This window comes from Oryctolagus cuniculus, chromosome 8, assembly GCF_964237555.1.
Source record: "Oryctolagus cuniculus chromosome 8, mOryCun1.1, whole genome shotgun sequence".
NCBI lineage: Eukaryota > Metazoa > Chordata > Mammalia > Lagomorpha > Leporidae > Oryctolagus > Oryctolagus cuniculus.
Window position 1 is genome coordinate 67,730,761 of NC_091439.1, and position 15,086 is coordinate 67,745,846.

General features: G+C 35.7%; 1 protein-coding gene and 1 pseudogene across 6 annotated transcripts in view; one reads left to right on the forward strand and one right to left on the reverse strand.

Moving 5' to 3' along the window:
• STPG2 (sperm tail PG-rich repeat containing 2) overlaps positions 1-15,086 on the forward strand; it is a 604,392-nt gene that overhangs the window by 390,263 nt on the left and 199,043 nt on the right. The gene's annotated exons all lie outside the window — the stretch shown is intronic.
• On the reverse strand, positions 14,398-14,657 carry LOC108178105 (non-histone chromosomal protein HMG-17 pseudogene; annotated as a pseudogene).

Below are 15,086 nucleotides of genomic sequence, written 5' to 3' on the forward strand. Positions count from 1 at the left end.
TTTTTATGTTTGTTAATAATCCCTTTCAAATAAAGAGCTATATGCAGTAATATTTGCTCCGTATTAAGAAACTAGTCCAATAAGAATGTCTTGTATACAAGAAAGTTATAGCTGTATACAAAAGAGCTCTGTAGCTCTCTTTTCATCCCAGGAAGAAGTCATAGTAGCATCTTATGCCCCTTTGTACAATCTTCTGTGTACATACAACCAGCATGCTTTACTTTTATTCTCTTTGCTTCTCTGGAATTAGTAAATGACAATAAGCTACAATTGAACTGGGTTGTCACACTTCAAACTGTTTAATTCAAATCGTTACCTTGATTAAGAACCTATCTCATGCTAGAATTCTATATAACTGCTCCAAGTTACGTACAGCAACATCTGACTCAGGTTTCATTACTTACTATTGGTGACTCATCCTTTTTAAAGGCAAAATCTAGTAAATCCATTGCTGCTTTCACCTTCTACAGCTAGAGACTAATCTTACAATTTTGACAACATGTTCCTTTTATGGACTCCTAAGGCAGTCAAAAATACATTAAAGTAAAAAACACAAATCTTTCTAACTATTCTTTTATCCTAAATGTAGCCTGCGACAGTTAAGACCATTTCAAATTAAAGCCAATTTAAGATGTATTTAGAAATAAATATTCCACAAAGCAGAATGCTTTAAAATACCCATTCCCCCCATTAACTGTTAATCTTGTTAAAGAAGCAAGATAAACTTTTGGCAGAAGCTTTTAACCTGGGCTCTGGGTCCACACATCCACAGAGTCAAATAAGTCAGCTAATAAATGTTATTACTCAGTAGTGGTTAGAATGGTCAGATTCCTGGCAGATTACCAGCATATACATCAGAAAGCAGGGTTTTCCTATGCTCCTTTTATACCCTTAAAGCATTTTCTGGTAATTCTTGGGAGTTCTTTAATTCTATATTTTAGAGAAAAAAGGAACTCAAGTACCATGTTGAGAGTATCATTACCTAAGCTACTGTGGGGTTCTAGGTATGCAGTAAAGCTGTAACCTGAATGTGTAGTACGGAAATAAACCAGACTTAGCTCACTGCAACCATGTGAGAGTGAACTAAGTATTCAGATTTTTGTTTCCCAAATAGGGGAATGCCGAAAGTCTAAGTGCGCCACCAATAAGGTCACAATAATAAAAAGAACAAAATATTTTTCAAATCTTTATCAAAATGGTGGTTTAGTCTAATCTTTCTATATATTATCTTACTCTCCCAACAGCTTTGTCAATAGACATTACTATCTTTAACAACCAGCAAATGAGCCTATTGCCCTGCACAGCAAAGATATTTGTGAATGTTTGTCAAAGATGATAGGAGCAAAATTTGGATTGAAGTGTTGGTATATCTGACTTCAAAGCCTGTGCTGATTTCAGCAGTCATCTATTCACTGCAGAAAAGCCAGGCATAGGCATTTGATAGCATTCCCATGAACAATAAGTCAAGACCCAGAAACCATTCCAAAACATTCAAATTTTCCTCATTCAATAGGCATTAATAGATTAATAGATTATTTAAAACAAGCAAACAAACAAACAAAAAACACCAGAACGGCCAGAGGTTTTAATTTGTGAGCTTGGCAACAGCTTATGCTTTCAACAACCACTTTGCTCCAACTCTCATTTGACCTAAATGATTAATTTAAGCCTATTAAATATGGGATTTGGATTTATTGTTATGTGTCAGTTGATAATAAAAATTGAATCTATCCATCCACTTTTTTTAAACTTTTGTTTAGTAAATATAAATTTCCAAAGTACAGCTTATGGATTACAATGGCTCCCCCCCCATAACTTCCCTCCCACTGGTAACCCTCCCATCTCCTGCTCCCTCTACCATTCCATTCACATCAAGATCCATTTTCAATTATCTTTATATACAGAAGATCAATTTAGTATATATTAAGTAAAGATTTCAACAGTTTGCACCCACACAGAACATAAAGTGTAAAATACTGTTTGAGTACTAGTTATAGCATTAATTCACATTGAACAACACATTAAGGACAGAGATCCTACATGAGGAGTAAGTGCACAGTGACTTCTGTTGTTGACTTAACAAATTGACACTCTTGTTTATGGCATCAGTAATTTCCCTAGGCTCGTGTCATGAGTTGCCAAGGCTATATCCATCCACTTTTATATCTTTATCTATCCATACTCCTTTCTTTCTTTATATCAGACTTGGCCTGGAAAGTATTTAAATCCTCCTGTTAGTCAATTTTTCATTACTATAATAAAATGCTCAAAGCAACTTCACTTTATAAAAGAAAAAGAGTCTCATTTTGGATCCCAGTTCTGGAGGTTCATGGTCTTTGGGCAATCCACATTCATGCTGGCAGTCATGTAACATCACATGCTGCTCTATCCATGTGGTCTTTCTCCCTTTTATTATAAAGCCACCGGATTCACCTAATGACCTAATTCAGTCTAAAAATTCCAAAAGGTCCCACCTAAACCACAATCAGATTAAGTCTCCATCATCTTAGACCCATTAGCATAATACTTTAGGGACTAAATTCCTGAGTTCAGGGAAAGAACTATTCAAATCATAGCAATCTCAGAGCTATCAGTTTGGTACAGTCTGAAAGAAGAGTAAGCACTAGAAATATGATTGATCTCAGGAGAAATTCTCTACTTATTTTGATGCCTAATGAGTATCCTAATAATATCTAATAACTATCAACTTAATGGGAGAAATTGTTAGAAAACTTTGATGCAGTTCTTTGTGTCAAACCATAGGTTGCACAGACATTACTTTATTATAGCCATATTGAACAAATTATTCTACCACACATTTCTAAAAGTTAAAAAAAAAAGTATTTTTGATCTTCCATGTATAAAGAGAATAGAAAATGAATCTTGATGTGAATGGAAGGGGAGAGGGAGTGGGAAAAGGGAGGGTTGCGGGTGGGAGGGACGTTATGGGGGGGAAGCCATTGTAATCTATAAGCTGTACTTTGGAAATTTATATTCATTAAATAAAAGTTAAAAAAAGTATTTTGAGGTTATTTGACTATTTGCACTGTAATTTATATCACTTACTGAATAGATGTATAACATGGTTGTTCTGTTAAATTAGAGAATAAAAGTGAATTTGTTGTATACAGTGTATGCGTACACTAGTTTCCAAAAAAGCCAAAGTTTTTGGAATATGTAAGTGCTTAGGATGGGGAAGTTAGGAATGAACTGAAAGTATGGAAATATGTGGAACTTTTCTATAGGTCCTTATGTTTCTGGTTTCAATTATAGAGCTATGCTTAGTTAATATTTATATATAATTCGATTTCTTATAAAAGTAAATTTATCAAAGTAACAGAACATATTACATTATCAATTTACTCCATGAAGTGGAACAGGTTATACTAGGAGTGAAAAAAATTAGCTCCTTTGAAACCTGAATATGACTGATAACATGAATATGATCTGAAGCTTTATTGCAGTACAAATGGTGGGTGATGGGGCTATATTATCTTATAATACGTATTACTCTTTATTGCACATAGCCTTGCAGTGTGTGCAAATAAAATTTGCTCCTCAGCAAAATTAAAAATTGCTACTTGTCATGGAACCTCAAGGACTCTCACAAATCTTCAAACCACACGTTTTAATTTGTGAAGGCCAAGCAAGGGTCTACTTCCAGCAGCATAAAGCTTGTAACTGATTACACATCAGGAAAGTCACAGAACCGTGGATTTTCCAGTTCAAAAGGACAGGTCGTTCAGCACGACACCTCTTCAGAAAGACGAAGCATCTGAGACCCAGAAAGAGAGTGATTCCTAGGCTCAGTGTGTTCATGGTGAGGTTTGAACTGGATTTATATGTATTGGAAACACTTTTATCCAGGATTTTATGTTATCTTTTTACAAAGTTAAATACAAGAGAAAAAACTATGTATAGTAACGGCATAGTTTTAGAGGGAGTTTAGACACAATCTGTATGGACAAATTAAATAAAACTATTGCAGGGTCATGAAGTTGAGGGACATGTCCTGAAGGAATGTCTTCCCCATTGTTGTTTGGTGATAGGGGAAACCATCTGGATGATTTCTCAGAATCTGGAATGACAGCAACAAAGGGTTGCCAACCCCCCATGAACATAAATGAGAGTCTCTGACAATGCCTATTAATTATGTCATAAAATTCACGAAACCAGCTATGTACTCATGTCTCACGGCAGAGGTTAAAATGCAGCTAGTAAAGTCTGAGGACTCTAGAGTGCTTGAACCAATAACTGGAGTCTTGTTAGATATCAAGGCAAACTGAAAGACTTCTTGATAGGATTCTCTGAAGCCTATCTTTAAAATTCTAGCTTCAATTCTTCCATCCAAGGAAGAGCATGAGTCTTAGCTGTTCATATAGCTGTGCCGCTTTCTTCTGTCTTCCCAGCAAGATGCTTTCTGCCCAGTCGGTGCAGCAGCTGCCACGAAGCAATGGCTTCTCCTTGTTGTTTTTTAAAAACCATAGCTATAAAAAAACAATAGGCCACACTCAGTTCTCCATCTGTCTTTTATGTCCCTCTGGATTGTTTAAAGAGGCAACAATTTATTTATAACCACCACACTGTACTCTAAATAATATTTGATGGAGGCTAGTTTTTTAAGTTATCAGAGCAATTACATGATTGTACCTTTAGGATGTGAGTGAAAGTACTTTACAGCTTTCTATGACTTTCCCGATACTGCTGAGCCATGCAATTTACTTGCTCACTTTATTCGATTTTGAGCAGGACATTGTGGAGAACAAAAGCTGACAACAGTTCATCCAAATCTAGCATTGTCAATGACAAAAAGCTGTGATAACTCTTAGGTTGTGCTTGAGAGTTCAGATGCACATAGTTTACCAATCTTGACCAAAAAGTTCAAAATAAAGATTTAGAGAACGAGAATATAGGGATCTACGCTGTGGTTCAGTGGGTTAAAGCTAAGGCCTGCAGCTCTAGCATCCCACGTGAGCACCAGTTCAAGCCCTGGCTGTTCCACTTCTGATCCAGCTCCCTGCTAATGTACCTTGAAAAGCAGCAGAGGATGGCCCAAATGCTCAGGTCTCTACACCCACATGGGAAACCCAGAAGAAGCTTCACGCTTCAGCTTGGCCCAGTTCTGGCTGTCTCTCCTTTTCTAACTCTGCCTTCCAAATAAATAAATAAATCTTTTTTTTTTAAAGAAATAAAGCTAGAATACTAAAAAGTATATTACTAGTCTTTTAATTGTACCCCAGTAATTGACTTTAGTGTCTCTTAAAGTGCAAGGAGATGAACATATGAATATATGAACATTGTCCTCCTCCCAACTGAGTTCTGCTTAATTCAAAAATAGATCATATTCTGTTCAGGCTTCATAAGCTCCTGAAGGTCAGATTTAGCTCAGAAGTATCTGTGAGTGATCAGAGCCAAGTGGTGTTTGCTCCCCTTCTGATTCTCTCAAATTTTGTATGAAAAGGTAGGACACATAGTGCACATTTCTCCAGAACAACGTCCAGTTTGTCACAGACAATGATCCATTCATGGATTATTTGTTTGGCTTGGGAACAACAAAAGGCGATTTATTAGTCAAAAACAGTGACACTGGAGAGATAGAACCACATATTTTTTTTCTTTAAGTCCTTGTGACAATTTGTGTTTTATTTTCTTTGAAAGCAAAAGGAACTAATACATTCTTATGCTGAAGTGTTCAAAATGCTTTAGCAGCATTTTCCCATTTTATCATCAAAACAAATTTATGAGGCATATACTTCTCTCATTAAGATATAACCAGGCCCGTATTAAGATGAAAAAATTTGGGTCTGGTGATGTGGCACTGTGAGTTAGGCTGCTATCTGCAGTGCCAGCATCCCACGTGGGCACTTTTTGAGTCTTGGCTGCTCTATTTCCAATCCAACTTCCAACTAATGTGCCTGGGAAAGCAGCAGGGGAATACAAAGTGCTTAAGCCCTTGCACCACGTGGGAGACCCACATGAAGTTCCTGGTTCCTGTTTTCTCCCTGGTTCAGCCCTGCCCATTGCAGCTATCTGGGGGAGTGAACCAACAGATGGAAGATCTCTCTCCTCTCTCTCCCTCTGTCTTTAGCTCTGACTTGCAGATAAGTCAATACAATCTTTTAAAAATTAACAAAACAAAACAAAACAAAACAAGTGCCTCCTTTATGTGCTTGTGTGCCTGGTGCATGTATGAAAAAATGGTTTTATTGAAGATAAATTTACATTTCACAGGTTTTTCAAAATCAAAAGATCAAGGTACATATCCCATTAGCATCAGAATCTCTTTGAATTTCATATCTTATAAATCACAGGGTGAAAGGATAGGTACTTTGCCATACTAATTCAAGTACATATCTCCAGAATTTAAAATCCTTGTGATTGGAAAGATTAAAAAACACATTTACAAGATATTCATCTACATTGCTTAAAATAAATTCAATATATTAAATTTCTTGGCCATTCTGTTTATTGTCCTGTATTTCAGCATGCAGGTTTTGTTATTAAACTAAATATTCCAGGAAACAAGGTGAATTTATAAAAATCATCTTTGTAGTAGAGGGAATTGTCTCAGATTCTCCTATAATATCAGATACTCTTAAAGTTCCAGCTGAAAAATACTAATCTAATAAAACTTCAGTCACTAGATTTCTATATTTTAAAAGTCAACTGAAGGAGGGAATGTAGGGTATAGCAGTTTAAGACCCCAATTGTAACAACCGCATCCCAAATCAGAGTAGTGGATTGAGCCCAGCTGCTCTGCTTATGGTCAGCTTCTTGCTAATGTGCCAGTGGAAGCAACAGAAGATGGCCCAAGTGCTTGAGGCCTTGCTACTCATATGGGAGACTAGGATGGAGTTCCTGACTTCTGGCTTTATTCTTGATTCAATCTATGTTGTGGTTATTGGTCTGTTTAGGTTTTCTATGTTTTAATGACTCAATTTCTGTAGATTTTATGTCTAAGAATCTATCCATTTCTTCTAGATTTTCAGATTTGTTGACATATAACTCTGTAGTAATTTCTAATGATTATTTTTATTTTATTTCTGTGGTATATGTAGTTACATTTTCTTTTTATCTCTCATTTTGTTGATTTGGGTCTTCTCACTCTTTTTTTTAGTTATTTGGGCCAATGGTATATCATTTTTGTTTTATTTTTTCAAAAAACCCAGCTCCTCATTTCACTGATTTTTTGTAGTCTTTTTTTGGTTTCAATACTGGTTAGCTCTTCTCCAATTTTTTTTTAAATTTTCTTTCCTCCTATTAATTTTGGGTGTGGTTTGTTGTTTTTTGAGGTCCTTGAGATGCACTGATAACTCATTTATTTGGTGCCTTTCCAATTTATTGATGTGGGCACCAATTTCTATAAACTTCTCTCTTAACATTGTTTTGCTGTATCCCATAATTGTTTATATGTTCTATTGTCATATTATTTGTTTCCAGAAAATGTTTTTATTTTTCTTTTGATTTCTTCTATGACCAACTGTTATTTCAGGAGCAGGTTGTTCAGTCTCCAGATATTTTCATATTTTATAGAGATTCTTGAGTTGTTGATTTACAACTTAGTTCCACTATGGTCAGAAAAGATGCATGGTATGATTTCGATATTTGATTCAATATTTGAATTTGCTGAAACTTGCCTTATGGCCTAGCATTTTTTCTAGCCTAGAAAAAGTTCCATGCCCTAATGTTAATAATTGTGTGATGAAAGGTTCTATAGATATCTGTTAGGTCCATTTGGTCCATAGTGTCGATTAGCTCAGTTGTTTCCTTGTTGATCTTCTGTCAAGTTAATCTGTCCATTGATGAAAGTGGGTTGTTTGATGCCCCACCGCTTATTATTGTATTGGAGTCTATGTCTCCCTTTAGATCCATTTGTATTTGTTTTAAAGAGCTAGGCACTCTTAAATTTGGTGCCTATATATTTATTATAATCACATCTTCTTGTTGAATGTATCCCTTAATAATTGCATAGTGTCCTTCTTTATCTCTTTAAACAGATTTTATGCTAAAGTCTATTTTGTCTGATATTAGGATGGCTACACCAGCTCTTTTTCTTTTCCATTTGCATGGAATATCTTTTTCATCCTTTCATTTTTAGTTTGTGTGTATTTTTGTTGGTGAGTTATATTTATTGTAGGCAGAAAATAGATGGCTCCTGTTTTTTAATCCATTCAACCAGCCTGAGTCTTTTAATTGGAGAGTTTATATCATTTACATTCCACATTAGTACTGAGGAGTACTTGGCCATGCCATTTTTCCATAAATACTCCTATTGTTTGCTGTGGATTTAGTTTGTACTTTTACTGGAATATTTTCTGCCTTAACATTCTTTGATAGTAATGACTATCTCTGTATTTCTGTGTGTAACACAGCCTTAAGCATTTTTTGTAAGGCTGGATGAGTGGTAACAGATTTGTTCAATTTCTATTTGTTATGGAAGATCTTTATTTCACCTTCATTCAGAAATGAGAGCTTTGAAAGGTACAGTATTCTAAGTTGACAATATTTTTTTTTTTCTCTGAAGACTTGGACTATGTCACTCTTTCATCTTCTAGCGTGTAGAGTTTCTGACAACTCAACTGTGAGTCTGAATGGAAATCCTCTGAAAGTAATCACACATCTCTCTTTTGCAAATGTTAGAATGTTTTCTTTTATCTTTTACTATTAAAAGTTTGACTACAATGCATCATGGTGAAGATCTTTTCTGGTCATGTCTATTATGAGTTCTATGTGCCTCCTATATTTGAATGTCCCATGTCCCAGGGAAGTTTTCTTTTATTATTTTATTGAATAAGCCTTATAATCCATTTTCTCTTACCATACATTCAGGAATTCCTAAGACCAATATGTTGGATCCTTTGATAGTATCTCATAAATCTCTAACACTGTTTTTAATTTTTTAAATTTCTTCTTTTTTGTGGTCTAACTGAAAAATTACCAAAGATTTGTCTTCTAGCTGTAGGTTCTTTCTTCTGCCTCACCAAGTCTGTTTTTAAGGCTTTCCAGTATATTTACATTGGACATATTGAATCTTTCATCTCTAATATTTCATTTTGATTTCTCTTCAGAATCTCAATTTCATGCATGAATTTTTAATTCATGTCATGTATGTATTTCTTTAATTTGTGAATTTGCTACTGATTGCTTCTGAGTAATCCTTTGATTACTCTTTTGAATGGTTTCAGTCATCTCATCAATGTGATCATCTTCACATTCTACTATTGAAATGTTTTTGTATTCCTTTGAGGGATATCATGATATCTTCCTTATTTTGCTTCTTGAATCTCTGAGTTTATTTTTAGTCATTTGTGGAGATATTTGTTTTTTTTTTCCCCTGATGATTTTATCTTTGATGTATGCTTCTGTGGCTTAGTCAAATATTTGCTCTTTTAGTGAATAGCCAGAGGTGTATGCTGTGGCCAGTGAGGTCTGGTCAGTGCTCCAGAGTAGGGCAAGTATCCCTGGTGACACCTAGGTTGGGGGTAATAGAGCTCCTCCTTTTTTATCAGCAGGGAGAATTTGAACACCTCTGTTGGTGTAATCATAGGCTCACTTCCTCTCTTCCAAAATGATAAGTACTCAGGTGTTAGCCCACAGTGGGTGCAATATTCATCCGCATTCTTGCAAGTACTGCACAAAGGAAATGTGTGAGCATGGATCCCATTGCAAGAGCCCACCCCAGGAAATCAGGGAAGCTTGAATTTGTGGAGCTGCTTACAGTAATTTCCCAGAGACCCAGTAATACCCTGTACCCTCTTGTGCAGTTAGAGTTCCCACAGTCTCAGCACACAAGGCAAACCGGCACAGGGTGCAGATGATCTGCTCTGGCCCCCTAGATTGTCCCATCCATAGAGAGGCAAAGGTGTTCTCAATGCCAGCTGCTTGTCAATGATTCAGCAAGACGGTTTGAGCCCCAGAGCTTATGATATGTTGAGAGGCTGGGTGCACCTCGTAGTCCTATGTGGATTCCCAGGCCCCTGTCAATCCTCCTAGCCAGATTTGACGTCCATGGGGAATGTGGATTTTTCCCTCTGGTAAAACCTCTGGATCAGATGGATACACAAGAGCCAACGGCAGCCCCTTCTTGTTTCACAGTGGTTCTTTCTCAGTGCTGGCTGCCAGGTCCATGGAGACGAGCAGCTGCCACAGCTGCTGATAAAATGGTGTCTTTTCTAGTCTTATTGCTGTGTGCAGGCAAAAGAGCTGGTCCAGCTGTTACCTATGTCCAAAATGGTACCTGCCGTCTCTTAGCTGGTTTCCAGGTACCGTTTTTGGTGATTGCGGAGAGGGAAATGTGCCCCATTTTTTTCTGCTACATTAGTATGTACCGTTTCACCCACAGGGCTGTGGGCTGGACTCACCCCAGGCTCTCCCCCAGCTCTATCTGCAGTGGCACTGGCTGCTACAGTCTAATATTTCCTCACTCTCCAAAGCTAGTTTTCTCTCAGACTCTTTGCTGCTGGGGTCCTGTGTTGTGTCCATGCTCATGCTGCACATCCTCATCCTCCATGTATATATATATATGGAGTCCCTCTTTCTTCTGTATAATTTCCGCTGCAGTTTTCTCCCTAGCTCTCCCTTGAGAATTCACTCTCACCATTATTATTTTTTTTAAGCTATCTTCCCCTACCCTAGAGTAGTAAGCTCCCTCCCTGTTCTGCCATTTTAGAATCTTCTACTTCCACAATGACCTAATTTTAACTTTAAATATTTATAACAGAAAGCATTTATCCTGTATTTGCCAAATTGTCAAAAGCAAGAATAAAATAATGTATCTCAAAGTTAAAAAAGTTATTGGCTCATTCCATTTTTTAGAGACTCAACCCTTGAACATTTTTTGGCTTTTTAATATTTACTTATGTATTTGAAAGAGTTACAGAGAAAGGAAGAGAGAGAGAGAGAGAGAGAGAGAGAGAGAGAGAGAGAGACTCCACCCACGTAGCTTCAATGGCTAGGGCAGAGCCAGGACAAAGCCTGGAACCGGTAACCTCCTCTGGGTTTTCCCTGTATGTGGCAGGGACCCGAGCACTTCAGCCATCTTCCACTACTATTCACAGGCCATTAGCAGGGAGCTGGATTGGAAGTGGATCAGCTGAGACAAGAACCATCTGGGATGCTGGCATTTTAGGCAGCAGCTTTACCTGTGAGGCAACAATGTTGTCTAACTTTTTGACCTTTAAATTAATTGTAACCTTAAAGCCAGTTTGCTCTTTAGCCTTCTTCAAAAAATAGTGTGTATCACCTCTTTGGATATTAATTTTGAATTTTGCAATTACAGACATATTTGTGATTTAGATTTAATATCAGTGCTCATCCTAGTTCCTCTGGTACCACCATTTCAACTCTAGTTCTTTTTTGGGAAGAGTGCTCATTTTATCAGGAAAGATATTTACCAAGTATACATTCTGGACACACAGAGTATGAGCTTGACTTTCTGTTCATACTCTGTCACAGATCAGTTGAAAGCTTATGTTTAGATTTCCTGCCCAGAAGTATCATAGCCTTAATCATCCGATAGTATGTATGTCTTTCTATACGTTTTTGTATTAATCATTATTTTAGTCTGTTCTGAGAATGTACAAACCATAGAGATACCAAAAGAAATTAATATGTATGTATGTATCTATCTATCTATATACATATACATGTGAATAAACATGTATATAGTATTTTCTAAATATTGGAGAGAACTAAATGTTTTTATCTACTTATTTACTTTTTAGCAGTCTGTCTATAGATTGATCTATCATTATCCATATCTTTTTAATATTAGAGGAACAGCTCTTGGCATAAAGTAAACTTCTCATTAATTGTGGTGAATCATTGATAATTACTGAGGTCATGTCCATTAATACATCCAGTTACAGGTGGTTTAAACTTCTTTTTACCTTAATCTGATCATTTTAGCATTTTAGCACTGTTTTATTGAATCAGGAATTCATCATATTTTCATATTTTTTTCCTAGACTTGTACACACTGACTACAATATCTATATCTCACTGTGTCCTGATGTCATCATTCTTCAGCATGTGGACTGATATAACATTTTCCATAGCTCATATTAGTTATGACTTTATTAAATATATTGGTTCCTTTGAGTCAATAGATGTATTACATTCTTGACCTTGAGAAAATATTTTTGTGTGTACATTGCATTTCAGAGCAAAGACTATGATCATAAAAAAGTCATTTTATTGACACATATAAGGTATAGAGTAATTAGATTTCTCTCCCAAATAATGAGTAAATATTGGCACTAATTCATGGCTATATTAGATTTTTTTGCTGCTATTATGAAGATTAACTAGTATTTAGTCTTTATTATATCTTGTTATTTGATCTTTCTAAAATACATCCTTCATCTAGCTATTTTACTTTCCCTTGACAGTGAGAAATTAAAAAAAAACAATAAGCATGCAAATTTATGTGAAAGTTTAGTAAACTTAAAACCAAAATGCCATAATTGCTTATGTATTTTCAGTTTAATAGAGATTTTAAGAATGGAATTGATTTCTTGCCATAAAAGGACAGCTTATTTTTAATATTTGTTTATCATTTCTCATGGAAGTACAAATCAATGTGTTATTAGGGAAAGGTGATTTTTTTTCTTCTGAAATGCTTTAGGTTAAAGTAAGAAATATTTGATATTTATATCTTTTAAGGATAGATTGAATTAATATTATATACTTTGTTAATGTAGTCTGATTTGGGTACATGTTTTTGCATAGAATTGGAAGGCATTTGTTATTCAAGATAGACTTCTTCTGATCTGTTTCTATCTTTCATGTAAACATTTCTCCTATCTTTTCTTACTGCTATTATAAATTGAAGGATAGAAAAATTTTTAAAAAATAGTCTTCTCACAGCACACAGCCTTGCACTGTCAAAAATGTCACAGGTTAATGGTAAAGCTCAGCTCCATTTATCTTACTCTGACAACTCAGCCACCCTAGCACAATCTAACAAAAACATTCTTCGCACACCAGGTGACATTCTTGGCCTTTGTTCTTCAATATGGTGGTTGTGACAGCATTTACTGGGCAATAACTTTGTACAAACTTTTGGCACATGGTCTCTTCAAGACTTCCCATTAAAGACAAGAGCTTTTAGAATTTCAAAAATACTTGAAAAATATAAATTAACAGAGTATCTCTCTTACTTTCAGCTAATCTGATGATTACTTAAGAAATATAAAGATATTTAACATTTTTATTTGGGAATTATAAAATGTTACAAAATATATTTTAATTTCTCTGACCTTTTGGTTGCATAAACTTCATTGCCTTTTAATACTTAAATGCTAAGTTTCACATCAGGATATGAGGTCTTCTTGTACGCATTGTCCAGGTCACTTGGTAAATGAGTCTGAGTTTCTGAGGAATAGCTTTTCACTGTATTGATGGAAATTTAAACAATTTATGACACTTGAATATTTCTAAACCCATTTCTGTGTTTTGAATTTGATATTGAATAATATCTTTCTTTCTCTCTCAACCAAATAATCATATTAAAGTAGTCACTTTGTAATCTACATTTCTTCTCTACTTTTGATTTCTAAGATTTGATAAGATAGATTTCCCTGCTGTAATACAATGAATTTAAAAAAGGCAGCAATGTTTTGGTGTTAGAAAAAATATATGTATATAAATAAATATGTGTGTGTGTATTACTTGCTATGACATTCAAAGTATTTTTTTACATTTTTAAGTGATTTAAGACTATTATCCAGAAAGTCTTTGCATCTTGTCTTATGATAGAACCAAAAGCCTTCCATTACATTCTGCATTAATTGTTTTCATAAGTCAATTTTATGTTTTCATGTCTAATTTTAGAAGGAAATTTTGTTTTATTTCTTTCTAATTCAAATTTAAGATTAATATTCTAGTAAGATGTGCACATAAGATGCACTTGTGGTTTCAAATTTAAGATTACAGACGTTAAAGTTGTTTTCTAGATTTTCTAGATTCTGCCTGTTGTGCTGGTTACAAATTTTGGGGTGTCAGGTCCCAACAGATCTCTGAGATTAAGGGAGTTAAGTCTAAGCTGAAAGTGGAGAGGAAGAAGAGGGAATAAAATCTAATTTAATTTTTCTGTGCCATATGGTGTTTGTGCCATAGTGGCTGAGTGCCTCAACCGTAGGGAATCCCTCCTCCAGGGAGTCAAAAGGACGTCCATAAAAACTAGAAGGGAGAGGTGTAAATCACCCCCTCCCAACACACACACATCAGTTCAGCTTCAGATACACTTTGATAATGACCTATGCCCCTTCCCCAAAACAACAATGAAGTATTCCTGTGCTAACATACCTTTAAAAAAACAAAAATTCTGCATTTTCTGTAAAACTTGATAAAAACTGTAGTCACCTGAAGTATACAGTTACCAGGAATGCACACACTTTACTTAGCATCTCCAGCTTCTTCAGGTTTCTGTACTGGCCTGTTTTGGTGTCTCCATTTTCTGCAGGGTTATTCCTACCCTTGCCAGCGTCAGCTTTTCCCCTTTCTCCTTTGGGTGCCTTTTGTCCCTTTTATGCAGGGACCTTTGTAGGCTTGGGTTCTGGCTTAGGAGGATCTGGTTTAGCAGTTAACCTTGTGCATCTTCTCTGTGGTTCATCCTTCACCTTGGCTTTACCTCCTTTAGCCTTTCTCTTGAGCATGGTGGTGGCAGAGGTGGGGTTCAAGAGCTGGATGCATGGATGCAGTGGCGTGTGGGCTTTGATCAATCCAGATGCCATTTTCACCTCTTCTTCACGCTGCTCAGAGGCATTTTTTAAGCTCAAGGATAATGTGCCTTGAGCCTATAATCTAAAACAAAATAAAAAAAATTTTCACACTCTCCTGTTCCTAAACACCTCTTCTTGCTTTGTGCTTTTATTTATATTGGCATGTGCAAGTGAATAAAACTTAGGATTTTGAAGACTTTATCAATTGTGGCAGGATATATTGTTAAGTCTTCTAGATAAAACTTCTATGTGGTTTTCCAGGTAACCATGTCTATTTCCTCTTAGCGTTTTGAGATAATCAAATGCTATTGGCCTTTTGTGCCACCATAACAAAATACCTGAAACTTGGTAATTTATAAAGAA